The sequence below is a fragment of the Oxyura jamaicensis genome, chromosome 12 (assembly GCF_011077185.1).
Source record: "Oxyura jamaicensis isolate SHBP4307 breed ruddy duck chromosome 12, BPBGC_Ojam_1.0, whole genome shotgun sequence".
In the NCBI taxonomy this organism is placed as follows: Eukaryota; Metazoa; Chordata; class Aves; order Anseriformes; family Anatidae; genus Oxyura; species Oxyura jamaicensis.
Window position 1 is genome coordinate 20,701,589 of NC_048904.1, and position 25,496 is coordinate 20,727,084.

The following is a 25,496-nucleotide window of genomic DNA, read 5'->3' on the forward strand; positions in this document are numbered from 1 at the left end:
TTACGCAGCAGAAGTTTGCCGCGTGTGACCACAACGCTTCCAGCGGAGCCAGACAACCTCTCCCGCACTGTGCCAACCAAGTTATTCTTACTCTGAAAGGATCCTCAAACTCCATTTCTACGTAATGGTTTAGAATTAGCGGCTGTTGTTTTTCCAGAAGCAAGCTCCTGCTCTGTTTGTTAAAACTGCAGTGCACGATGGTGACGTGGTGTCAGGCTGGTGGTGGGGCAGGGGGACACGATCTGCCCCGCAGGTGCTGCGTGCTGTGCCACAGCCCGCACCATGGGCGGCAGCATCCTCAGGTTAGCTCACAGCGGGCGGCAGAGCTTTTATTTATTTATTATGGTTTTATTTAATCCTGCGGGTCCAGGAGGGGCATTTGACCTGATGGCGTTTGGGCACTTGCACGGATGTGATGTTAGGCTGCCTTGGAGGTGCAAGCTGTACTCTGTATCCTTCATGTGCAGTGCTTAAAAGTAACAGTAAAACTTGCAGAAGGTGTGTCCTGCATCCAACAGCATATAAAGACACTTCTGTTTTGGCTTTTGTGCTTGTGGTAAGCTGTATTTATCTTTTGCTACCGGTCCCTCTGTCCTCAGGAGTGAAGAGGACGCTCTTGCCACTGCATGGAAACCACGTGCTCGCCTTGTGCCACATGTATGTAAGCAAGCTGAAGTTTGAAAATCGGCCAAATGAGATTTGAGACACTTTTAAAGTATGTTATAGAAAACTGTAAATGTAAATCCTGGCGTGAGCCTGGCTCTGAGCTCTTTTGGTCTTCCTGCTGAAATTGTCCTGCGTGATTGTGGCTCTTGCGTTGTGTATGGCAGCTCACCGTGCTGCCGTGTCCTGGGGGGAATGCTGTGGGGGCTTAGGTGTCCCTGAGCTGGCATCTGATAAAGGTGAATTTCTGACTCTTTATCCTGCCCTTATCCCCTATCTGAGGAACAGGGGAAGGAAAAATATAACAAGCTGAGTTTCATCTAATTAAAAACCATTTGCTCCTGCAGCCTCAGAAGTTGACTCCAGAGTTTGTCACAATAAACATTTGAAACTGATGAGTTGTAGCAGGCAAAGGGGTGTGTACTGGGATTGCTCCATCGAAGGCAATTGTCTTCAGCTTGAAAAATTCACCCCAATCTTGCCCTATGATTCATCGATTCAAATCAATTTTCAAATGAACATCTGCAAGAATTAAAGGATTATAAAAATGAATGAGTAATTTTTCTCAATCTATTGTTGATACGACTAGAAAAGGGTGGATGATTTACTCCCTGACAATCTATAATTCTGCTTGTTAATAGGCTGGGTGAAATCTTTCATACTCATGACAAGGGATTACAGGATTCTGCAGGGCGTTAGCACAAACCCCAAATGAGTCTACTGCAAGGGGCTGCACAGTTGAGGATTTGTAAGGATCTGATCGAGGAAATTTCTGGAAAGATTTGCAGTGACACACTTATGTTTGTGCTTATTTCCCTAAGCTTCTGTCTAAAAATAAAGATCATATGAATTGAATTGGCAGTTACTGTATCATAGTCACTTGGAGGATGCAGTAATACTAATATTAGAGGGTTCAAATGTAAGGATGGTGCAACACCTTTTAATTAACAAGACACTAAATTAAGGTCAACTGCAACAGTAGCTATCTTGTAGGCAAACTCAAAGGCAAATACAGAAACTTGTCTATTTGGAAGTTGGCACCTGCGCGTTAATTATGCGTGCTAGCAGAAGGAGCGCATCTCTCGCGAATAAGAGATTTGCAAAGGAGACTTTGATTATGATTAAAAGCATCAAAGAGTCAAGAAAATGAGCAGATACCAAAGAAAGAAAATAAACGATGAAAAAGCAGGGACTGTGAGGTCTTTTCTGACCTTAATGATTCTGTGATGCTACGATCTTGGTCCCAGTGATGTCAGTATTCAGCGAGTGCTCGCGCCACTCCCGGGGCTCCGACCGCGGCAGTGAGCTGCAGCGATGCCTCCTCTTAATGTCAATGAGCAGCCAAGTCAGGAGCCCAGGACACAAAAATATTGAGAGAAGAGAATGTCACCTGGATGGAAACAGCAGCATCAGACTGAGCAGGGAAAGAGTGAAAAAGGTGCAAGGGAAATCTTAAAGAAATCAACATTTTGTAGTGAGGAACAGGGAAATTGTGATAAGTGATTAATCTGAAACAGCAGAACTTGGATGAATGTAGCTGTGTGCCAATGACCAGTGCTTGCCAGTAAGGAATTGTAAGCATCAGAGCCCAAGTGGTTTCCCAGCAGCCTTGTTCCTTTGATTTGCCTGGAGCAAAGTGAGAAATGGATGGTTTGAAAACCTATAAAATGGATGGAAGTGGGTTCTGTTCTCAAAGTGATCTGCTCTCCAAGCTGGATCTGTGAAAGCATCTACAGCTACTTGTTCAGAGAAATGCATGAAGTACATCTTGCATTTCTAACACTTTCTAGAAGCTTAACCTTACCTGAAACCCTGAAATCAGCCTGGTTGTGGCACTGGGGTTACGAGTGAAGGTTCTGCTTATGTCCTGAGACCAGCGTGTTGGCTCCGGGGAGCCGGGTGCAGGCGGGCACCTGCGTCCTGCAGCAGCCTGGAAGGGGAGCTGCAGGGTGGTCTTTGCACTGCCTTCTTCTTCCTTTACAATCTCTCTTCTGTCTTTAATGGCTGTGACTGGTGGTACCGGGCATGCTGCAGTGGTTCCTGTGTACCTCAGCAGTGTGAAGTAATTTAATTAGCCAGCTGTAGGCCATATAGGATGGAGAGTCTGTTCATAAAATAAATAAATAAATAAAAATGGTTCTGTAAAGCAATTAGAGAATTTGCCAAGATCCTATGCTGCAGAAGCACAATTTAAGAGTTTTTACGAGTTGTAGAAGAAAAATAAATTGTACGGTGCTAATATTTAATTTGGGACCCTTTGGTTTTATTTACAAGGCACTCAGCATTGTTTTGTAGCTTCCTTGTCGTCTTTGTCATTGGGGACAACGATGAGAAGAATATATAAGGCTTTAAACAAAAGGAGGAGTAAAATGCTTTACAAATATTTGACTCAGTTTTGCTTAGGAAATGGTTGTAATGCTTTTCCAGAATGCTGTGATTGCAAACAGAATTTACTCCAGAGAAACTTCACTCGGACCTGCACGCGTGTTTGTGGTCTCGGTCTTTAATTCACTGTGCGAGTAAGCCTGGGCTCTGACACCACGCGTAGGGAAAGCCCTTAGCTGAAAGGCGTCTGCACTGACGTGGGCTGTGCTTCCAAAATTCCTGGTGGTGTTCCTGGTGATTGGAAGGTGCAGAGCTGAGGCCAGCTCCTGTGGGGCGGGGTGGTTTGCCCCATCGCACTGGAAATGGTTGTTCCTTGATTTCAGGGTAACACTGAAAGTGTGAGGATGCCCCATGGATTTCTCTGGTGGATCTGGTGGTTACCGAAAACCCCTACTCAGTGAACTTGTCTTTAATTGAAGGAAGGGGAGGAGATGATCCCTGCATCATCTGGCTGGTTGAAAAGCTGTGGGTAACATGATTTAAACAGAAGACATCTTGGCATCTGTGGAATAATATGTTTTGGGAGGTGTGGGTGGAAATGCTCCCAGTGAAAGCAGCCCAGGGCGCTGAGCAGGGACCGCGGTTCATTGCTGTCTTCTGTAGGTCTCGGCTCCCGACGGCTGTGTGTCCCGGGGGCTGTGCTGGGTGTGTATAGGGTCAGAACTGAGGAATCTCCTACCCAGTTTATTTTTGTACGTTATCAAAACTTACTTTCTAGGTCCTAGATAAAAAAACAAATTATTGGACTGTGACAATATTTGGATGTTAGGGCTTTATCTTAACTGTAGTGTCGGAAACTTAAAAACCTTGTAGATTTGCTGAATCAATAGAACACTATATCCTAATGAATGTGCCTTTAGTACTTGTGGTGTGATACGGAATATATTTAAGTGCTTTTATGGGGTTTGGGAGAGATGTGGGCCCTTGGGGGGGAGGGGGCACTGCACTAAAACAACAGACAGGGCCATTCTGGCAGAATATATAGTTTTTACTAAAAGATAGAAACAAGGATTTTACACATCTATTGTGTGAATTGCAATCTATTATAAGAATTGAAAGTAGTAAAATACCAATGGTAATGGCTATGTGTAAATTCCCTCCCTTAATTTTATGCCTAATGGCCAACGTATAGCAGCACCAATTATCTCATATTCTCCATTTGCAGAGGTGGTACTAAAGATAATGCCGATGTTCCTCATTACAAATTCTATTATCTCTAAAAAGAAACAGTTAATTAACCCCATAAAACCATTAGTAGATCATTCTTAGTATTTAAGAGACATCTGCGTTCTGGGAGAGATACTTTTGCCAGCAGAAGCCAGCAAGATTAACTTCAGGTCGCTCAGAGAAAGAGGCTTCATGTGAGCATATAGCGCATAGCCAAGTAAATAACGTGTTAATGATCGGTGTTGGGTGTGGAGGATTTTATTGAAAGGTCTAGACATGGCTGGAAACCTTGAGAAGTGAGCATGTGTATGATCCCATGGCATCCTGTACCACACTGCTGTAACTCAGTAAGTGGCCTCGCGTGTTAGTGCCCCTTGGGAACCACGTAGTCTTCCTGCAGGAGAACGACTTTGAGTCAACATAAATGACACAAGCGCTGCATGTTTAATTATTTTTGTAACCATATGGGCTGGAGTGTGAAGGCTCCTCATACTTATTCACTCGGTTGAAAGCGCTTTGTTTAACATAACTTTCATTTTTACATAACGAATACCTTTATTGCAATGGTTAATTAGCACCAAAAGTGAGAATGACATAATTATTTATTTTGTCAAGGAATAAAGTTTTGCAGAAACCGTGCCAAAGCAAAGGGAGGCAAACTGCTAGAAAACACTGGGCAATTCTGATTTTGTGAGTAAAACAGAGATGTTGTACATTATTTCTTAAAGATTGCTTGCAGTTCCTCCAGATAGCAATTTAGAAACGTTGAACAAAGTGTACTGTTTTCTTTGCTGCCACGCTGGCAGCATCTCATGAGTTTCCTGGGGAGCTGCCCCAGCAAGCCCTGTCACCCCAAGACTGCCCAGGTGCCACCATTGTGTCCCCCCCTTGCTCCTGGCCCTGCTTCTTTTCCCCTCCTCGCCTTGTTCTGATCCCATTACGCTGTTCTGCTGCACGGCGGGCAAGGCATTTGGGATGTCAATTCGAATTGAGGATTTTCTTGCCCTTTTTTTTTTTTTTTTTTTTTGTAACGCTGCCGTCAACTATTTATAAATGATTATATAGATGCTGGAGGAAATTAATCTGCTAACCAGATAAAGGGGGTAATATGAGGCTCATTTATTCTTCTCTTTTGCTGGCTTTCTCCAAAATCAATTGGACTCTGCCTACTGATGCCTACTTAATTCCCAGACGTTTCTGAGTGGATCAGATATGTCATTCAGAAGTTATTACAGCCCATCCAAGAAAAAAAAAATGCAGTGTCTCAAGGTTAGGAAATCATTAAGGGCTGACTTGACTTAAACTTTTGTAGCAAAAAATGATCTTTCTTAAGGTTTTTAAAACTATCTGTAATGCTATGTAGGGAAATATGATCAATTTCTGTTAAATGAAATAGGTTGTAAATCTAGAAGTGCATTTTCTAATGCCTGTAGTATCTGCCACACTAAAGAATTCTAAATCTTTAGGTTTTTAGAAAAATAATTTAGAGTTATGCATGGAATAAAAACTTTGACCAATCCCATCCCTCTGACCTTTTCAGGTTTGGCACTTAGCACTCTGTTTTTGACTTGGACTTCAGAAAACTTCAAAGAAGCTGGCCACAGGGCCCTAGCACGTGGTCCTTGGGTTGATCGGGAGGTGATGATCCCACTCCCAGGGACAGCTCTGCTGGCATCTTCTTGCTTCCCTTCCAGTCTCCGTGTCTGTCACTACAGCTGTGTCCATGGGACCACTCCTATTTATTCTTGGTATCATTGGGCAATTTGACTTCTCGTGTCAGTAGCCTTGAAGCTGCATGTTCTGCCGTGACGTCTCCACTGGTATTCTTCCATCTTCATCTGCACCACCAGCTTCTGCTCTTAAATAGTCTGCCAGATTCAGCAAGATGAGAACTAATCGTGAAACAGTTGCCTCAAAATCCCACCCGTATGTTCTCTGCTTAAAGCTGTTCAATGATCTATCCTTATTTCCTCTATTGTCTTTAAATATCTCTATATTTTTTTGCCTCTGAGGTACTTCTCAGCTTACCTGTGGCCTATTCTTGGCTCCTCCCTGGCTTCCTTCTTCATCTCTTCCCCAGAGCCTCGTGTAAGTGTCTGTCTGGCCCCTCTGGCTTTCTCCTCCTCCCACCCTTGCTTTGAACGTGCCAGGCAATGTCAGCTCTGAGAATATGCAAGTCAAGATTTTCAGGTTCATTAAACCTCCATCCAAAATGATTATTAATTATTAAAAGTCACAAAGAGTGTTTAAATCACAGATTTCCATGTATATACAAGGAGCTGCTCTGTCCTGTGAGACAGGAGAATGGTAAGGAGAGAAAAAAATGCAGTAATCAGAGCATGGGACTAACATCTAGGTCAGCATAAAGCTCTGTTCCTTGTAATACCCGCTGGGTTTCTACCAGTCTGCACAGACAAATAAGAGGGAGTGGAGCTCAGAATAGGACACGCAGATCCTACCCATCTGCTCCAAGTCATTATAAAACTTCCTCCTACACAGGGAGAATTAAAAAAGAAAAAAAAAAAAAAAAAGGAAAAAAAGATAAAGGCTGACGAAGAGGGATTAAAAAAAAGAGCAGGAGCCGTTCTGTAGGGCCCTGCAGGCCGGTCGCTGGCTTCAGTGCTCGTCTCACCTGCAGGCGCAGTGTGTGGGGCCTTTATAAGGGGAGGACTGATTTCTAATTTCATCACTTGTGGCCTTCAAAATCACCGTCACGAGGACGCTGGTGGCAGCCGACCCCGCAGTGGGCTCGGGGTGCAGAGCTGATGGCCAAGGCTGGCCGCTCAGGGGGCCGTGAGCCTTGTGCACGGCTGCTCTGTGCTTCCAAGCATCATACCTTGGAAGTAGCTCATAAACAAATGCCTCCGAGTTATTTTTTCTTCTAATGTAAACATAATTAATACCAGTGATCTTCCCACTGCACCACTTTGGGAAATTCTTAAGTTACCAAATCCCCTAATGTATGAATTGTAGCTTCTATGGGTGTTTTCAGAATATCTAATGTGGCGGGGACTCGCTGAGCTCTGGATGCCATCGTATTTGTGTCAGCAATAACAAGGTTCTGTGTTTATTGGCAAGTTGCCTTTTCTAGCCAAACTGGACATGCAAGTGCTGACTTTTTTGGGAGAGTATTGACAACTTGGGGGCTTTAATCTGATGACTTTGTATTTATAATGCTATTCCATTTAGTCTATTCATTTTTTGTTGAAAGAGCCCTTTAACAATTAATATTTAATTATTTAATGTGCCAGCTCTGTAGGGGTATATCACCTATTTGTTACAGAAGTAGCCCGATTCTGTTTTGTTCGCCCCAGTTTAAGATGATGGTAAGAAACTTTATTTAAATGCCATGTTTATTTTATGGCATGCAGCTTAGAAATAGTTAATTATTTAGTGTTCATGCATAAAATACTCTGTGTTTTGTGATCTTGAAGGAAATAATCCACACAGGGGAAGGAGTGAGTAGTGTTCAGAATCTGCTCGAGTGTCTGTGATGAGGAAAGCATATGGAGAACCACCGGATCGCTCATGTTTTCCGTTAAAATAAATAAAAAAAAAAAGTTCTCACTGCATATCTTTGTGCTTTGATTGAATGGTAAAGAGCACCAGAACTCGCCCTGCCCTTGAGCAGAAACTAGCACCTCGGTCCTCCGGTGCGTACCCGTGTGCCCTGGGTGATGTGCCCAGCTGTGTCAGGCGGGGAGGCACTGAGGCACTGGGGTCAGGGCTGGGGTCGGTAGGCTTACCTCAGACCTAGAAATGCTCAAACCAGAAATCAGCTTTGGAAAAAGGTTGTGGAGACTTCTTCCTCCTTTTTAAGCAGGAAAGAGAAACCCACTTGTCAAGGTGTCACGTTTACGAAGAGAGAGTCGATGCAGGGGCAGAAGTCACAGCTGTCTTTGGAAAACGGTCGAAGCGAGTTGGCTGCCGTCAGTCATCGAGTTCAAAAGAGATTCTCAGCTTGTGAATATGCAGGAACAGGTGAACGCAGCTAGGTTATATCCCTGTCAAATACGAGAGCCCAGAATACTGATAAGGCATCAAGTCATTAAAGACCATTTGAAATGGAGTCACTTCAAATGAATGGAAATTAATGGAAATGGGTAATGGAAATCATTGGCTTCAACAGAGATATAACGTGTTTAGTTTACGTGTGTCTTAATGGAAATTGATGATCCTCATTTGGAATTTAATGGAATTCCTGCAGTCTTATTGCAATGTAATAGAAAATAATATTCTGTAATTGAAAATCAATTCAGATAATTCCTATTAATAATTAACACTCCTATCTCAGAATTGTCTAACATCTGTAATTTAGTGCAAGGGAAGAAGTGCATCTGACAGCGAGGTACAGCTCAGCTCTGCATTCAGGTGTGCAGGCTGCGGAGAAAATCTGGAGCTCGCCTGGTGCTCCCGTCTGGGAGGGGGCAGCTCCCATGGGCTGTGAGGGGTTTTTTGGGTTATTCATGGAGTACATCTGACCTTTTGCCCAACAAAATTAAGCAAAATAGCACGTGTCTGTATGTGATGTGTATTTAGGACCCCGATAAGAAAAAGCATGCTCAGAAATGCTCTACCCTAGTGCTTAATGTCGGCAGAATTTGAGCACAATTTGTGTGAACTGACATAAAAGTGGATTGGATACGAGGCATGGGTTAAGGTACCTCTTCCCTCCCTTACCCCACCACAATCCTGGCATTGCCAACTTGTTGCATCTCGCGTCCAGCTCCGTCACTTTTTCCTTCAGTGCTTACTGGGGGGACTGAGGGCCGGGCTCCTGCTGAGGGTGGCCGGTGGTCCGAGGCCATGGCCCATCAGCTGCCCCCTGCGCTAATGCCAAGGATCAGGAGGGAACGAAGCCTTTTCCTGTTGTTTCTCTTGTCTCAGATGATGATGTTGGCCATCTCTTCTGGGTGGATTTCTCCAGGCCCTTGTAGGGTGCAGGTGTTTCACACTCTACCAGGTGTCTGGAAGACACGTGCCCACCTGCCTGGTTCTTCTCCCACTGACTGGTGAGGGAACCTTGCTTACCCGTGGGTGTCTGTGCCAGACATATCAAACACTGGTCAAGATAAAGCCCGTCACGTTTCCCGTCTGTATTGCTGCATCTCCCGCAGCAGCTTGAAGTGTTTAAAGTAACTTGCTTTCCCCAGAGACATGGAATTGCCAGCAGGCACTGCAAGCCTCTCGCTGTCTGTACAGGGGGAATAAAGCAACGCGGGCTCTGTCACCCCTGCAGTCCATGCACGTGTTGGGTGGCATTTGCTAGCAGTGCAGCTGGGTTGTGAACTCGCGGGGGGAGCTTTTCTGCGCTGTGCAGCACGCCCTGTGCTGAGCTCTGCTGCTGCGCTTCCTTCCAGTTCTGAACGACGTCGTATTCCCGTATTCCTGTTCTGAAAGCTGGGTATTATAAAAATGACAAAATCCATCAGCTTGCCATGAAACGGTTATTCTTTTCAGGTTATTTGGGTGGGGCAGGGAATGAATGTCATGGTCCAGATTAAATCTATATCTATATTTTGAGCATTATGCCAAGGCCAGCAAAAACCCTGGCAGTTTGCTTTGTACAAGGAGAAGGATCAGCACTTCTCTGGATTTGGCTGTTAATTTCCCAATTCAGTGAACAATTGTGCTCCCGAAGAGAATGGCAGTACAAAATGCATTTCAGCTGATAAGTAATGGCACTATATTGCAAGTATTTTAATTGAGGAGCTTTTTCGTTCAGGAGACTTGTACATTAGCAGCATTTAACAGTACAAGCACCCATTTTCCATTTCATTTTCAGACTGCCAATTCTAAATAATTCAAAAATAATTCCCCTGGATGCAACTTTTGTCAGTCTCCACAACGAGATTATTCAGCAGCGTGCCGCTTCGACAGTAGCTCCCTTCCTAATTACATATTCCTTTCCACAGAAATCTCCCCCCTTTTTTTTAATTACTCTTCGACTTTTGATCTACAGAATTTTATGGCTACCAGTCGTTGGTTTTACTTTTTTTCTTTATTTCCTCCATTAAACTGATATACTGAATTGCTTTTCTCAGAAACTTTCGGTATTCTTGACCTGTAGAGTGACCGTAGGGCAGCCTGTCTGCTTCTTCACCGGAGCTTGACAGGGAGACTTTTAAACACCATGTGTCGGTCTACTTTATTAGCCAGGTGTAGATCACTCTTAGTTCCCCTGAAGATGAAATTGGTTTACGTCATTTAGGCTGTTGTGTTCGGAGGAAGAAATGCTGGTCCTGGTGTTTGAGGAGAGGCAGGGATCTGTCACTGCATTGCCTGGGCATACCACTGGTGGTAAAAGATATTAAAATTTATGATTGATGAAAATGGTGAACAGTGCTTACAGTTTTACTTAATGAATTCTAACTTCATCGGGAGACTAAAATAAATTTTGCTCAAAACTGTCTGAAGTGTGCAAAAGCCATCATCAGTCTCTCCAGTGGGCTGCGGCTCACCAGGCAATTTGCTCTGGCTGCGATCCATCGAGGCGCTCAGCGCCGGGGCTGCTTTGCCTCCAGAACCAGGTCTGAAGAAGGGCTGGGGTGGCCCGTGATGAGTGCTTCGCCTGAGGGTGACACCCGTGGGGAGCGGGACATTGAACATTGAGGCATGGGAGGTGCTGCCCGTAGCCTGCCAGTGGGCGCAGGGCTTGCGCCTCCAAACCGTGCGCTCCAAGCACTCTGCGTTGCTCGGCTCTGCCTGGCTCGAGCAATCTGGAGAACTTTGCAATCGAATCATTCAACTGTGTCTTCAGGATTAGGCAGTAGGAGCTGAAAGAGGATATTCAGGCACGTGGTCTTAAACGTTGGTACCTAAGTGCCACTGATTTTTTTATTTTTTAGACTTTCCTTAGAATTTAACAAGAGCTTGGTTATTGAGCTTGGGGAATTGTTTGTGAGTTCAAAGTTAGATGTTTATTCTGGGTCCCCAGACAGGTATTTTACATGTACCTTTCTTCCATTTCAAACAGCAAATGGCATTAATTTCATCATGAAGCCTCAGATTCACCAGGCACCACTTAGGATATTTAGTTGTATTTAAATAAATCAGGTGCGTTGTCTGTTTGGTCGGTGTGAAGAAGGATATGATTTGAATCAATGAGATCACAGAATCACAGAATAGTCTAGGCTGGAAGAGACCTCCAAGATCACCGAGTCCAACCTCTGACCTAACACTAACAAGTCCTCCACTAAACCATATCCCTAAGCTCTACATCTAAGATAATGCAAGGCTTCCTGCCCCGTATGATGTGGGTAACTTTCAGTCTTGAAATGTGCCCTGTTTTGCACTGTTTTAGTGCTTGTTTGAATCAAAGGCACCCAGACGTCACAGGGAGCATTTACGCGTGTATGTGATTAATATCGTCCGCGCGTAACGTGGCGTTGTGCAGGGGATCCTTCAAGTACGGCAACAGCAGAAACTGGAGAGAGTGCGACGAGCTTGCTGCAGACTGGCACCCATATAATATCTCCTTAAATGCTTATCTGAAAATGTAAAGGGTACAGTTCTGAGCAGAAAACTGACGTTCCCTGAAAAAAACAGGGGAGGGAAAAAAAAAGAATAATTGAAATAAAAGCACAGCATCTGCTTTGAAATATTCACCACAGTTAGAGTAGCTGTAGGAACTTCAGAGGAAAATGATTCAGTAGAAAGTTTCAAAGACTCTATTAGATGGTGAAGTTATAAACTTTTTTCCCCCGAGGATGCTGTTGAGGTGGCTGTGTATTTCATCATCCCTTATTACTTCTCTGCGCTGTGCCTGTGTGTAGTTGCTCTCAGGACTTGGCACCCCCACTAGTGCTCTCTGTAGTGAGTAAGGGAGCTGCGGTCTTTACATGTTACACGTCCAGGTGACAAGTTTACCGACATCACGGATGACTTCTAAACCCCCACATTTCACCACTGCCTTTCATTTTGGGTCACCGCTTCCTCCATCAGTGCGTGCAGGCCAGGGACCTGGGGTTACGGGTCTCTTAAACACGTTCCTCAGTGGTAGAAGTGGTAGCTGCAGAGACAGGGTCAAAACCACTACAGGGAAAGGAAGTCAGCTCCTCTTCCTCCCCTGGCCCCCACCATTTCCAGGGAATGAAGTTTTGAGGAGCTTCCCAGGCTTGTGTCAGGTGTCTCGAGGTAGTGCCGCAGGAAATACCGAGGGAGCCGCCGTGTCTCACGGCACCCATGGCAGGGATGTCGTCGTCTCTGGCTTCTTACTTTTTTTTAAACAAATCAATGACTCGGGCAAGGAGCGTGCAGTAGAAAGCAAATTGATTTAATGTTAAGTGACCTGTTTTTATACATTTTTAAGGTATATATTTTCTGTCAAAACACTGTTTAGATGAAAAGTGCCATTTCTGATTCGATTCTTTCTGAAGTAGATGCAGGTAAAGAAAAGCCTTCATTATCATGCGCGTTAGTAATAGCTTTTCCTCTTTAAGTTGGACGGAGCTGGAGCTATAATAATAATGCTGCATGGGAATGATTTTCTCTGGGTGGGGAAAATAAGGTGTTTTCCTATTAAAAATACCATTTTATGTGCAAGCTGCAGAAGTGCAGTTAGGTGTCAGTAATTCCCAAAGAGCTGGTTTCTGAGTAACTCCAAAAGAGCTGGGTGACCTGCTTTATCAGAGCAGGGAAGAGAGGCCCCCGAGGCCCCCACCTCCTCTGTACGCGGTCCCTTGATGCTGGCCTGGACTGGGGAATGGTGCTGAGTCTGGGCTACCCCGAGGAGCCACGGGCAAGTGAAAGGGAAGAACCGAATCTTGGCTTTGTCTCAGCTGCTCCGTCCAGCAAAGCTCTGAGGTTAAACCAGTAAAAATAATAAATAAAATCTGCTGGAGATGTAGTAACCACCCCACCTCCCTGCCCTTCACCCCGCTGCATGCCTGTTGGTGCAGGCTGTCCCTGGTCGGGCTTCCCACCTGGACCGGTGATGAACACCCAGCAGGGACACTTGAAATTGGTTTTATTACTGGGGAATCTTTTGTCCCGTTAGTGGCAGTGTGAGACCTTCATGCTTAAGATGAGAAATCCAGCCGTGATGCACGGGGCAGGCCTTCACGTCCTGCGGGCAGAGGCTGCCGGAGAGAGGAGGCTGCCGGGGAGGCAGAGCTGGAGGCACTGTAAGTGATGAGGCAGAGCAGGACAGAAAACCATCCTGGGAGATAAATGTGGGAGAAAAAAGATCTTTTGGAGATGCTTTCTCTGAAGCACATCCATTTGCTGAAACAGAATCAGCCAGAAGAAACTTATGATCAAAGTGTGTGTGATAGAAGACAATGAAAGTAAAATGGGAGATTAAATGCATTAGGCACCGTGCAGAAAGGAGCGATGGAGGGCTCTGAAGCTGGATGGAACTAGAAAAGCAAAGGCACTGAAGTAAATGAAAAGATGAAACAAGCAGTTACCATGGGGAAAAAAGGCTCACTGGCATACGTGTGGGGGAAAAAGCAGGACAGACAACTTCACACTTCTTTAAATAACAGGAGGCACATAAAAGTAGTGCATTAAACCTGAAAATATTCATGTGGAATATATAGGAAATAATTAACTGGGAACAGTGTACGGGCAGGATCGTGACATGGTGCAACTGAGCGGCTGAGTCAACTCGACAGGCAAACATAACGCATGGAGGAAACGGGAAAAACCCATGGCAGTGAGTTCATGTCCCCAGAGACAAATATTCATGAATAAGCAGGACTCGAGGACGGTGACCCACAGCTGCTGAGGCACACTGAGTGTGGATGGGCTGTGAATCCAGACCCGCTGCGGCTCTGATGCTGAAGGGATGGAAATGACTAGAAACGAATGGGTTAGATTGGTGGAGTTGCTCTGGTTTAGGAGAGTAGCTGTCAGCGCATCATATGCTTCAGCATAATAACTCCTTGTACAGGTGCACTTGCCAGCTAGCTCACCGGGGGTAGGATCCCATCACTATAATCTTAAAATATATATTTATACGTGGTTATTTCATGAATTAAGTTCCTCATCGCTGATGCCTTCCTGTGGTGTTAGACAATTCCAGCCAGTCTTACGTTACTATAACAAAGGCTGGAGGCAGCTGTCATTAAAAATAGTACAAAGCAGCTGGAAGATGATGATTTATTAGGGTGTGGGCAAGGGCACGTGGTGCTGCCGGGGGGAGGACGGCACCCATGGGGCCCCAGCAAAGCCATCCCTCTGTGGTGCAGCTCCCCAGTGATGCCAGCCGAGTGTCTCAGGCTCTCTGATGTAACATGACACAAATGTTCTTTCTTCACAGCTATAAAAATGTTATTAAGAGAAGGTAGTTCAGAAGTACTGAAGTTTTATAATGTGTAAGTTTTCTACCGTGGAAGTATTTAAATTGCATTTTGTTGCTGATGATGAATCTGTCACCCCAGGAGGAGCCGATCTCCTGAGCTCAGCTCTGCGCAGATTAAAAAGGCTCTGCCACGGGTTCATATATTTCAATCTTCTGTGACTCGCCAGGCAGCAGTGCCAGGTACGGGAGCTAAGTGGGTAAGGAATTAGCTATTTATTTATTCCCTTCACCCGGCACACTCCCAGCAGGAGTATCACTGCCTGAACACAAAGTGGCTGGAACTAAATCTAATGGCGCACCCACTGACTTTAATAACTAAGTTTTTCTCGATGATGGAGGAGAACGTGTGACTGTGCACTGACAGTGGTGTGTGCAACCACCATTACCATGTCTCACCTCCTCCCTGGGCCCCCAGGCTCCCCGCGCTGCACAAGGCTGGGGGATGACCGGGGGCCGGTGCTCCGCTCAGCCCCTGTTCCTGCCCTGCCGGTGCCGTTCATCTGGGAACGGCGGCAGTCCTGGCTGGCTGCGGGGATTAATCTGTAAAAGCACCAGTGGAAACTGCTCTAATATTCTCAGCCATCTGCTTATCGATCGCCGTGTGTTGCAACAGGATTAAGGAGCTGGGTGAGGATGGAAGAGCGCCCGAGCGGGAGGGAGGGCGGCACGGCGCAGAAACGTCCTTCTCGTGCGTGGCAAAGGCGGGGTGTTTTCTGACTCTGCTCTTATCTAAGAGATCTCATTAAAGAAGAGTGTGCCCTGCATCTCAGAGAGTTCAACCCTCTTTTCTTGTACTTTTAAAATTTGGATTAGTTGTTCTCGAACATCTTCGAGTAGCCTGGTGACTCAGCAGCTGTTGAACTGGTGAAAGCTTCGGGAGAAGGAGCCTGCTTGTTGGAGGATGACTTCCAAAATACGTTCTTTACAACGTAATTGTCATGTTTGATATATGTTCCAGGTTTTGTGGAAAATGTCACGCCTTGCTAAACCAACCCATAAGGCTATTTGAAAACCATATCAAAATACCCAAATGGATAAAAAGCCAGCGACCAGAGATCTGTGTGGTTTTTTGTTTTGTGAAGGAAAAAGGCTCGTAGCTATTTATTTTATGTAGTCCAAAATGTTGTTGTGGGAAAGGAAAATAGGAGAGAATGCAGATTAAAGAAGCTTTTCTGAAGCCGCAGTGTGCCCTTGCCACAGACATCACTACGGGTGCTCGCTCAGCCCGGGACACGAGGCCAGGGGCACATCCCCGGCCCTGCTCCCCACTCCCAGCCTTCCCCCAGCCCCAGAGCAGCTCAGCGAGGCCAGCACCCTGCTGTCACGTACTGGGATGGAATCAAAACGCTTTCTTGGCTTTTGGGGTAAGACTGCCCCACAGATGGAAAGCTTGCATGTGGTAACTTTTTTTTCCCCTCCTTTGCCAGGGTAGCTATTGATTTCAGATGCAATAATATTTTTAAAAGGATTCTGTGGGGATAATGAAACAGGAAGGAGCTTTGCTGTGATATATCAACCTGTAATCTGTAAATCAATGGAAAACTTTACTTAACGGTTTGAAAACTAAATGGATTCAATCTAATTAACTCTCTAAGCTGTAAAAGATATTTATGAGAATTAAATTTTAATACATATTCCCTGAAGGCAAGGTAAAGCGTATTGTCTCCTTAACAAATATCGCATCTCCTGTTTGCTTCCCCCCGACTCAGAAATAAATGTGGGTGGAAAGGAGGGAAGGGAACCTGGGGAGCTGCAGGTGCCTTTGGGGGCCCTGGGTGAAGCCTGGCCGGGGCCGCGCATCCTCGTGCAGGAGCGGCGTGGGTGAGGCTGGAGGCAGGCAGCGACCCCCTCCTGTCTGTTGACTTTTGCTCCTGTGTCACTTGCTCTCACGCACAAATGCCTGTTCTTCTTTGACCCTCCCTGCTTCGTGTTTGTGGGAGTTTATTCAGAACGCTTCACAGCTGGAAAATACACCGGTGGGTTCCTTCAGGGCTTTGAGATGGGTAAATGAGCAACGTTGCTCAACAACACGATGGTTTTATTGGTCGGGTTTCAGAGGACAAACTTCGCTAACCAAAGAAAATGCATGAATTGATGTGGTTCGGTTTTTACTGTAACGTACTGGCTTTGTTTAGCCAAGATCCTGATGTTCCAGATGAGCTTTTACATCTGGGTGTGAGGACCACACATCACTAGGACAAGGCATGGTGTCAGGGCCGTCTGTAGCTCGCCTGGTTCGTCCTCATGAGCAGCTCTGGCAGTGTGGGAGCAGTGCTGGGGACAGCTCCAGGGAAATGCTGGAAAGCATCAGCAGACTGGGTCGATGCGGGAAGAGCGCCGTGTTTTCCTGTCTCGCAGAGCAGCAGGCTGCTTGATCCATCCTCTGTGAGGACTGAGAGCTCTTAGCGATGTCCTCAGACATACAAATGCTTTCAGGGAGTCACGGCTGACCTGCTGATCCCTGACTAACCCAAGGTAAACTCTAGGAGGGAGCACAGAGCAGTGAGATGCCGTGTGTGGGGCCCTGGTAAGCGCCGTGCAGTCGAGGTGTTGGGAGAGCCCGGCAGAAGGGAGCCGTGGTGCTCTCTGAGCCGGGCCCCGCTGCAAGCTTCCAGCCACTGCTCCGTGATTTTCCATGCTGGATTGTGGCTCGGGGCGAGCTGTGTCTTGAGGTGGGTAATGCTTGTGGGTACGCATGTTTATATAACACGCAGACATGATATATTTATAGTTTGTCACTGTACAGCCAAGCATCTGTTCTCAGCCGTGACATAATTTATCCTTCGATGGAGATTTGGGTGGGTTTGTTCTGAATCAGTGAGCAGAAAGCCAAGATCTTGGCTACGCTGTGTGCCAATGCATTTCCAGCGTTACCTGTCAGGAGCACGGCAGCCCATCCAGAACCTGGCAGAGCCGCGCTGCTCCCACGGACGCTGGAGTCTGTTATTTATTTTATTTGCCTGACACCAGCTGCAGTCTTGTCTAGCTGCCTTTACAAATGAAATTACATTTTGTGTCTTGAAAATGCAGTGCCCGAGCCTCTTTCTGAAAGGTTTCTTCATTTTGCTCCGGTTTCCCTTTTCCAAGTTTCCCTTTTCCAAGCCTGGGCTGTCCCGCAGCAAGGGGAGATGTCTGCAGGAGCTCCCCGTGCCCACCCCACGGCTCCACGCGTTGTGTCTGCTCCGAGAGCAGTTGGGTCGGGTCTCTGGGGGAAGAAATGTCCTTGGTACCTCCAGCCCGCTGCCGTCCCCAGCCGCCCAGCCCTCTGCTGTGCAGGGGGGAGGCGTGCAGGGCTTTGGCCTCACCCTTTGGGGTCTGCAGTGAAAAACGGAGTGGGGCAGGGGGTGCTGCTCAAGTGTCGTTTTCTTTCTGAACATGGACGTGGCTCATTGTGCCTCCTGTCCAGCTGATAGAGGTGAGATAAATGCCCTGAAAGGACTGTGTGGGGGATACCGTGATGGCGAGAACCGTGCAAGTAGCGCTACCAGAGGTACAGGCTGTGCAGAGGGAACCATTACGCATCCGCCGTACCTCTCAAAGTGATTAAAAAAAAAAACAAACAACAATGGGTACTGGGATATAACAGACAAAACACGTGGCTGCCTCCGTCTTTGAATGCTGATCTCCTATTTTGACAGCAGCCCCGCTCCTGCTGAGGGGGCCTCACGTCAGGCGTGCCGTGGGTCGGCTCCGGTGCAGGAACAGCCGGGACGCGGAGCTCCAAAGGAAGCTGTCGGGGCTCAGTGGGAATGCTGGCCCAGGGGTACAGGCTGTCAAACAGCAGCAGTATATTTTGCCAGAACGTTCAGACCAATAGGCCGAATTTAGCGTCCGTCACGTTTCTTCTTGGATGTGATAGAGGAATAAGCGTTATTTATGGGGAGCTGTGGTGGGGCTGGAGCGAGCCGCTCTGCAGGGCGATCTGAGCACGAGTGAGGACGGCAGCGCCTGTCCCAGCAAACACCCGTGAAAAGCACACAGCATCCTCGTTGTCGAGCAAAGGGTCGTCGTGGGGGTGCTGCTCCAAGGGAGAGAAGCAATTATGGGGTGTGAGGCAGCTCTGCGGAGGCTGCGCTGCTGTGCTCGGGTGGCTGCTTCAGGGTGGCTGCCCCCTGATAGTATTTTTCTGGTAGGTTCGGTACAGATGGATGTGACCTGTGTCACGTTTTTCTGTTGCAGAAAAAAACTGTTCCCTTTTAAGTACAGAAAAATGAGTTATAGATAAAAACAAACAAACAAACAAAAACACCAGAAGGATCAAAAATAACATTGCAATAATTTGCAGGGAAGACAAAAGCTGATGAGAGCCTTCCAGGCTTGTGGGTCTGTCCAGTCTGTTCACCAGTGCCAGCAACCTAAATCACTTCTGTTTCACCAGCTTTTCAGCCCAATCCACTGCTGGCTGTGGCTGCTAGAGACTACCTGTCTGTTGTGGTGAGGTAAAATAGTGTTCAGTTTTCCCAAAATTAGGTGTGGGAAAAACATCACCTTCTTGAGGCTTTGCTTCTCTTTTTTCATCTTGGTCTGATCGAAAACATACATGACAATGCCTACCAGCCTTTTCCCAGCTGTTGAGGCATTGAGTTTCTCCATCTGAACACCTTGCCCAGGACTGCCAGGCTGCTGAGCAGCTCCTTTCACTTCTGGGTGTTTGTTCCCTGTTTGAAGTGTTGTCTAAAGTATTCAGCTGGGGGAAAATGTGCAATTCTTTGCATTTCTCTGAGCTCTCCGTGCTGAATCTCTCATCTCGGTTATTCACCTCAGGTTGCTTTTGGGTTTTCTTTGAGTTTTGCAATTAAATATATATCAAAAGCCTCTTCTTATTCTGACATACCTTAGAGTTAGTGTATTCAAGCTCCCCTGTTTTCCCTGGCGTAGCTAGCGGAGGTAAGCCACTGGTTTTTGTAAACCAACTCGGCAGTTGGCTTTGCATGCGTTGCATTATAAACGCTCTGCAGCAGAGAGGGAGCTTCTGCACTTTGCAGCCTCGGTAACCAGGGCCCAGGTCCGCACACGAGGGCTGGGCGGTGTGCGGGATCCTGAAACGTGACCGCCACAACCCTGCCCCTGTGCGCGATGCCTGGGAGGCTCGCTCCCACCCTGGGTGGGGAGCACAAGAAAACGGCTGAGGGATGGAGGAGCAGCTCCAGGCCTGTTCCCCGACCTCCTTCCCGGACCCTGGCTGCTCCCATTTCCCCCAGAAATAACAGGACAAATGGTAGTTGTGGTGCAAGAAGCCCTCTGCAGAGCAGGCATCTCGGAGCGGTTCAACATGTCGAGATAAGTGACACAAATCCCAGCTGTTCCACGGGGAATTGCTGGATTTCTGTCCTGCCTTTTCCCAAAGCTGGGGGCAAAATGATGGTTCTTAAGTAAGACAAAAATTAATGTTTTTTTCTTTCAAGGTGTCCCTGACCCAAGCAGTTGATAAAGACTTGAGACCAATATAAGCAACGTTGGTGTCCCAGGGTGTGTGTGCTGTTAATTTTTCCAATTACAATGATATTTTTACTTAGTTTTCCCCTACCCTCGACAGAATGTTGAGCAGGGACAGCTGCTGGTTTTCTTTAAATCGGGCATTGGGTACAGCAACCATTTCCCGTAGCTGTAGCTCTAGGCCTGGCTCAGCTGGGCACACGTTAAACTTTGCAGGTCTCGCTGGAGCGATGGTTCAGTGACAACTGTGCTAGATTTGTTGGAAGAATAATTCATCCACCATACGACCAGAACCCAAGAAAACCGTAATAATTTATTTGTATATGTCTGAATCATTTAAAAATCACTAATCCGAATCTGGGCTGGAGATGACTGAACCTGAAGCTGCCCGTGGCGGGTTATGGGGGCAGGCCCGAGCCTCGCGCCGAGCTGCGCTGCGAAGGAGGTGGTAGCGAGAGATGGCAATAACGGGTTTATGAGATTATGGAGTTTATAGAGCAAGGAGAATGGGTACTAAATCAAGATTTTTGGCAACTCGCCTTGCTAACTTCTTTCATTCCTTTGTTTGTATGAGGAACAAAGCCTGTGTTTGCAAATGCTTCTGATTTTTTTGTTTTGATCCTGCAGTGAAAATTTAGGGACAGACTGTCCTCAGTCCCCAGGTCTGACTAGGAAGCCGTGCATTCGGATCCTGAGGGGAAAAAAGTCCTTTAATTTCTGCTCCGTGCTTACTTGTCCTACAGCTGTGCGTTCCGTGAGGGCACAGCTCGGCTGGATGCGCCCTGGGAAGCGGGAGGCCTGGGCTAACACCTTCTTTCTGTCTGCTTTGCTGTAATTAACCCAGCTTTTACGGTCTTTATATCAACTGCCTGTTTTGTTTAAGTGTTTTTTTTTTTTTTTTTTTTTTTTTTAATGCAGTTTAGTGATAAGTAGATTGTTCTCATTTTCTCCTAATGATACGGTGTTGTAATATTGTTAAAATTGCTTTCTCATTTATTCAACATCATTTTGAAATCAGATCTGAAAACATCTTTTTCCTTGCCTTCAAACCTTTATTTGTTTCCCTTTGATACTTTATTTTTATTAACTGTATCATTTAATTATGTGTACAGCATTTTTCAGACAGAACTTCTGTGAAGGAGTTTTTTTTTTTTTTTTTTTCCAACAGCTTTGTATTGTGCCGTAAATGAAACATGATTTTCTGTTCTCGAAGCCTAATTCCTTATTTAAGTACACAATGCCTCATTCACACATCGTGCGCAATTAGCTGTGGCTGGTTTTGTAGGGTAGGCATCCCTCTACCTGGGGGCACGTTGCTGCTGCTGGGGTGGTGGAAGTGCCTTCCTATTCCCGGCTCGCCCCTCGCGGTGCGGGCAGGGGGTGGGTGCCGGCTTCCCCCCCAGATGAGCCGTATTTCTCTTGGTGTTTGCTGAACAAAGTGGTGTTGGTGACGAGGGGTGGCAAGGCAGCTCGTGGATGCTCGTTGCTCCGGTGGCCACCAAAGCCAACCTAGGATAAATCATAATTTACTGGCTGGGAGTTACTCCAGGCTGCAAGGGGCTCGCGGTAGGACGTGAGGCTGGCTTTGCAGGTCCCGTGGGTGCTGGAGGGAAAAAAAAAAAAAAAAAAAAAAAAGAGAGCAAATGCTTTTTGATATTGTAAGCCATTTAAATCACTCTATTATCTAAAGACCAAATGGTCACAGACTTCTCATATTCTCAGTTGGCGTGTCTGCTCGGGTTGCTCCCAGCGAGGGCTGGTTGCTCCAGAAGTTGCTGTAGAAGTCCTCCTGGAGTGGCGTATTTATGGAGAAACTTGCTGGGTTCCTGTGAAACCTCTCCCAGCGCCAGGCCTGCGTGCAGCCTCTGTGCCCTGATTGGCACCAAACAATGCCAACCCGCAGCGGGCTCGTTCCTGGCCGTGCTGTGTGAGGGTGAACGGTCTCAGCCTCTTCGGCACCCGAGGAGCAGTCTGAAAGCAGTTACAGATTAAGTTCAGTTTGTGTTTAAGTTGTGGGGGCATAAAGAAAACCGTTCATATAACTACCTGAAAAATGTTAAAGTCAGGTTGACTGCTTGGCAATAGGCTTGCGTTTGAAAATGAGCAGCGTTACTGGTTTGATTTATATTTATTGCAGCGTTAAAAGAAGCTGGATCAATGCTACACTACGTCCTCATTATAAACAGGAGCTCTGTTTTGAATTATAGATGTAACGTCCTGCTGACTGATAGGCAATAATCTCAGAGATGAAAAGGAAGCCGCTTCATCTCCCTGCCGGCAATTCAGGGGCTCGCGGACCGCCGCGGTCCCTGCGGGTGCCCTCGCCCACCTGCCTGTCCCAGCCCCGCGCGGTGCCGGGGCTGCAGGCTACGGGGACGGGGCATCCACGGGGCTTCGGCCACTTGGCCATGGGGGTGAAGGAGAAGTACCTACGGGCAGCCGGCAGGCACGGGGGGAGAGGCAGAAGATAGCCGTCGAGGGAGGACAGGGGGATGTTCATGGGGACGCGAGGAATCCTGGCTGCACGGAGCCACCCGGAGCTGCCCGTGCCCGGTGCCCATCAAGCCGGCACCTCGCTGCCCCGTGGTGAGGGCGGAGGGCTCGAGGTGCCGCCGTGCAGAGCAAAGGGCAGGAGGGCTGACAGCTCCCATCTTTCCTCCCTGCGCAAAAGGTGGAAGAGGCATTGTTTGAAGCATCTGCTTCGGCATTGCTGAAGCTGTTGCTGGATTTGTTCCAGATGAATCTAAATTGGAAGGTGTTGCAAATGCCAGATGGAGTAGGGATATGTAAGAGTCATGAAAGGCTTGGAAATGTAGGCAGTATCTTTAAAGATAAACCCAGAAAAATAAGAGCTTCACAGGCCTTGAGGGGAAGAATCCAAAGCCCCAGCCCTCAGTGGGCAGGAGCTGCATAAAAGGAGCCACGACAAAAGATGCAGTGGTAAAAGCTGGTTGCAGAGCAGGTCGGAACATTTTCAACACTATTTTTTTTGTCTAAATACATCTGTTTCGCTGTTGTTGAACACTTCTGTTCCATATTACCCTATCAATAGCACCGCAGCTTTGGTGACTAAGAAAAGCAAGAAACAAACTCCTTCTCCCCTGGGCAGCTCCGCTCTGTGCCCTGCCTCCTGCAGCGGGTGGGTGGGGGACTGGGACCCATCCTGCCGATATCTCACCTCGTGTGCTAGCTGCTGAGCTGGCAGCGTATGTCTGAGAACTTGTCTTGGGCTTATGAGCAGGTGCAAATAACTTTTGTCCAGTTGGATGACAAGGAAATTGCAATTTCGGTGAGAGACCGTCATTATTGTTTGTTAACTGTTGTAAACTGAACCTGTCACAGCTGAGGGTGTACGTCCCCACCTGAGGGGAGTGCTCTCAACAATTGATAATAGTGGTTCTATCAACAGCAGCTTCTTGGGCATCTGCTCTGCTGGCTGGGCTCACCAAAACCAGAGAAACTCAGCTCCATCTCTTCCTTACCCCTGGCTACCACGAGCGCCTCCTCCCACAGTGCTTCTCTGCAATGGCATTTCTCCTGGAGCTGGTGCCCTTTGTGTTGAGGGTGACACAAACAATGTTCGCTTTATTTAAAAAAATGAAAAACAAACCCAGGAAGCAAGTAAGAGATGCTACTTGAAGGGTACGACCGGGCTTGTTCCGAAGTGTTCCTTTCACATTGCCATGTTCATTTTGCTTTCAAGTAGCCATTTGCAGTGTTCTTTTTGCTCCTTTTTGACTGTTTGCGTATGTGGCATGCCGTAACTTCATTAAATTATTAATGTGGAGGATGATAAAGGCCTGTGTGGATAGCTAAAGTACACTGCTTACTTGTTTCTGATGCTTTCCAGCCTTGTATAGAGACACATTTGGCAAAGGGCCTGTATAAATAGTTCATAACTCTCCGTGAAATCAGTCACTTGGTGGCAGGGCACTCGGAGTGGTTTTGTCCTTTGACAGTCGTCTCAAGGCAGAGCTGAGCGCCAGGAACGCTGCGGAGCCTTGGGGAGCTGCGGTCGTTCGTCTGCGCGCGGGACAGGGGCTTTGACCTGTGCAGGGCCCAGCACTTTCCTCCTCCTGGTGTAATGCTGAGCTTCAGATGTACTTTAGGATAAACGTTGTTTACCCAAATCCCACATGAATACAGCAGATGCAATTCAGACGAGTAACACATGCTCTGAAAACAGGGTCTGCCGCACCTCCCCGGCATCTCCTCCGTGGTTGTGTTTGGGCAGCACCTGGGCACAGGGGTGTCCACGGCTGGCTGGGAGCACTGCACAGGGATGCTGGGGGTGGCAGCTACTGGAACAGGTAAATCTCACTTTTACCAAGTAGAGTAGGTTTAAATTAAAATCCTGAATTACATATTTGAGTGTACATCACAAAAAATGTGGCGCTAATTTCATATTCATTCTAGATGAAAGTCATTAAGAGAAATTATCTCCAGGAACAATTTTCATGAGGCTATTCCAATTTCCAGTGAGTATCCCTTCCCAAAAAGAAGTTCCGAAATATCCTGAGGCTCGTTTTTCCCCCAGATGATTATTATTTGCTAAATTCTGTATTCTACATTCTAATTTCCTCTCGTTTGGCGTTGCCATAGAAATCACGGAGCTGTCACAGACGCGATGCTTTCGGTTTTACATTTTGTAATACTGCGTCCAGTACCCGCACGTTAATTTCTCAATAACATCAAAGGAATAAACACACCGTGATTGAGCCGTAATTGCCTCACTTTACATCGTGCCTGTGATTACAGGAGCTGACGGGCAGCTCTGCCCGCAGGGTCGGAGGGCAGTGCCCGGGCTTTGGGGTGCCCTGGCCGCAGCCACCTCGCCAGGGTGAGCTCCAGCTGCAGGGCTCGTCCTGGCCACCAACACCGCTGGTGTCCTCTGACCAGCAGGTGGAAGCAGAGAAAAAAAACTCCTGAAGCCTTGCATGTTTCCACGCTGTTCAAAGATGCTGTTTTCTTTTAAAATTGCAAGCCATTAGGAGATGGAAAACACCGTGTCATTTCTCTGAGTCTTGCATCTGGTCCACAGCATCCTGATCCGAGTGATTTTTAAAACACCCTACTCTGTTTCTGATTCTTACTAGTGGGTTTCTTCATTTTTTTCCGTCCTTTTTTTTTTTTTTTTCTTTCCATGCTTTATACGTCATAAGCAACAAGGAAGCAAATTTGTACTCGGACCCCGTGTTTTGCTTTTCTATTTACTAAATTGAGTTGGTGCTTCCCAGATATTTAGCAGGTTGTTGTTAAGCATCTGGCACGATGTTAGGCGCAAGGTTCAGGATTTAGTGCAGTCAGCTGTGGTGGTTGGAGGCTCGCGGCGCCGTGACTCCTGGCTGTGTGCAGGGAGGAGTTATTTAGGGCAGGGTGGGCAGCTGAGGAGCTGTGGTCATCTTCAGCAACAGAAGGCAGAATGGGATAGAATTCACAGATAGAATTCATCGTTCTCAATCAGTTTAACTTGATAACACAATGCAGATTTGTATCGTGTTTCTTTTTCCACAAAATGGTTTAAGTTCTTTATTTTCAG

General features: G+C 46.8%; 1 protein-coding gene across 4 annotated transcripts in view; it reads left to right on the forward strand.

The window, feature by feature from the left end:
• The window catches only part of GRM7 (glutamate metabotropic receptor 7), a 259,133-nt gene that overhangs the window by 39,984 nt on the left and 193,653 nt on the right, over positions 1–25,496 (forward strand). The gene's annotated exons all lie outside the window — the stretch shown is intronic.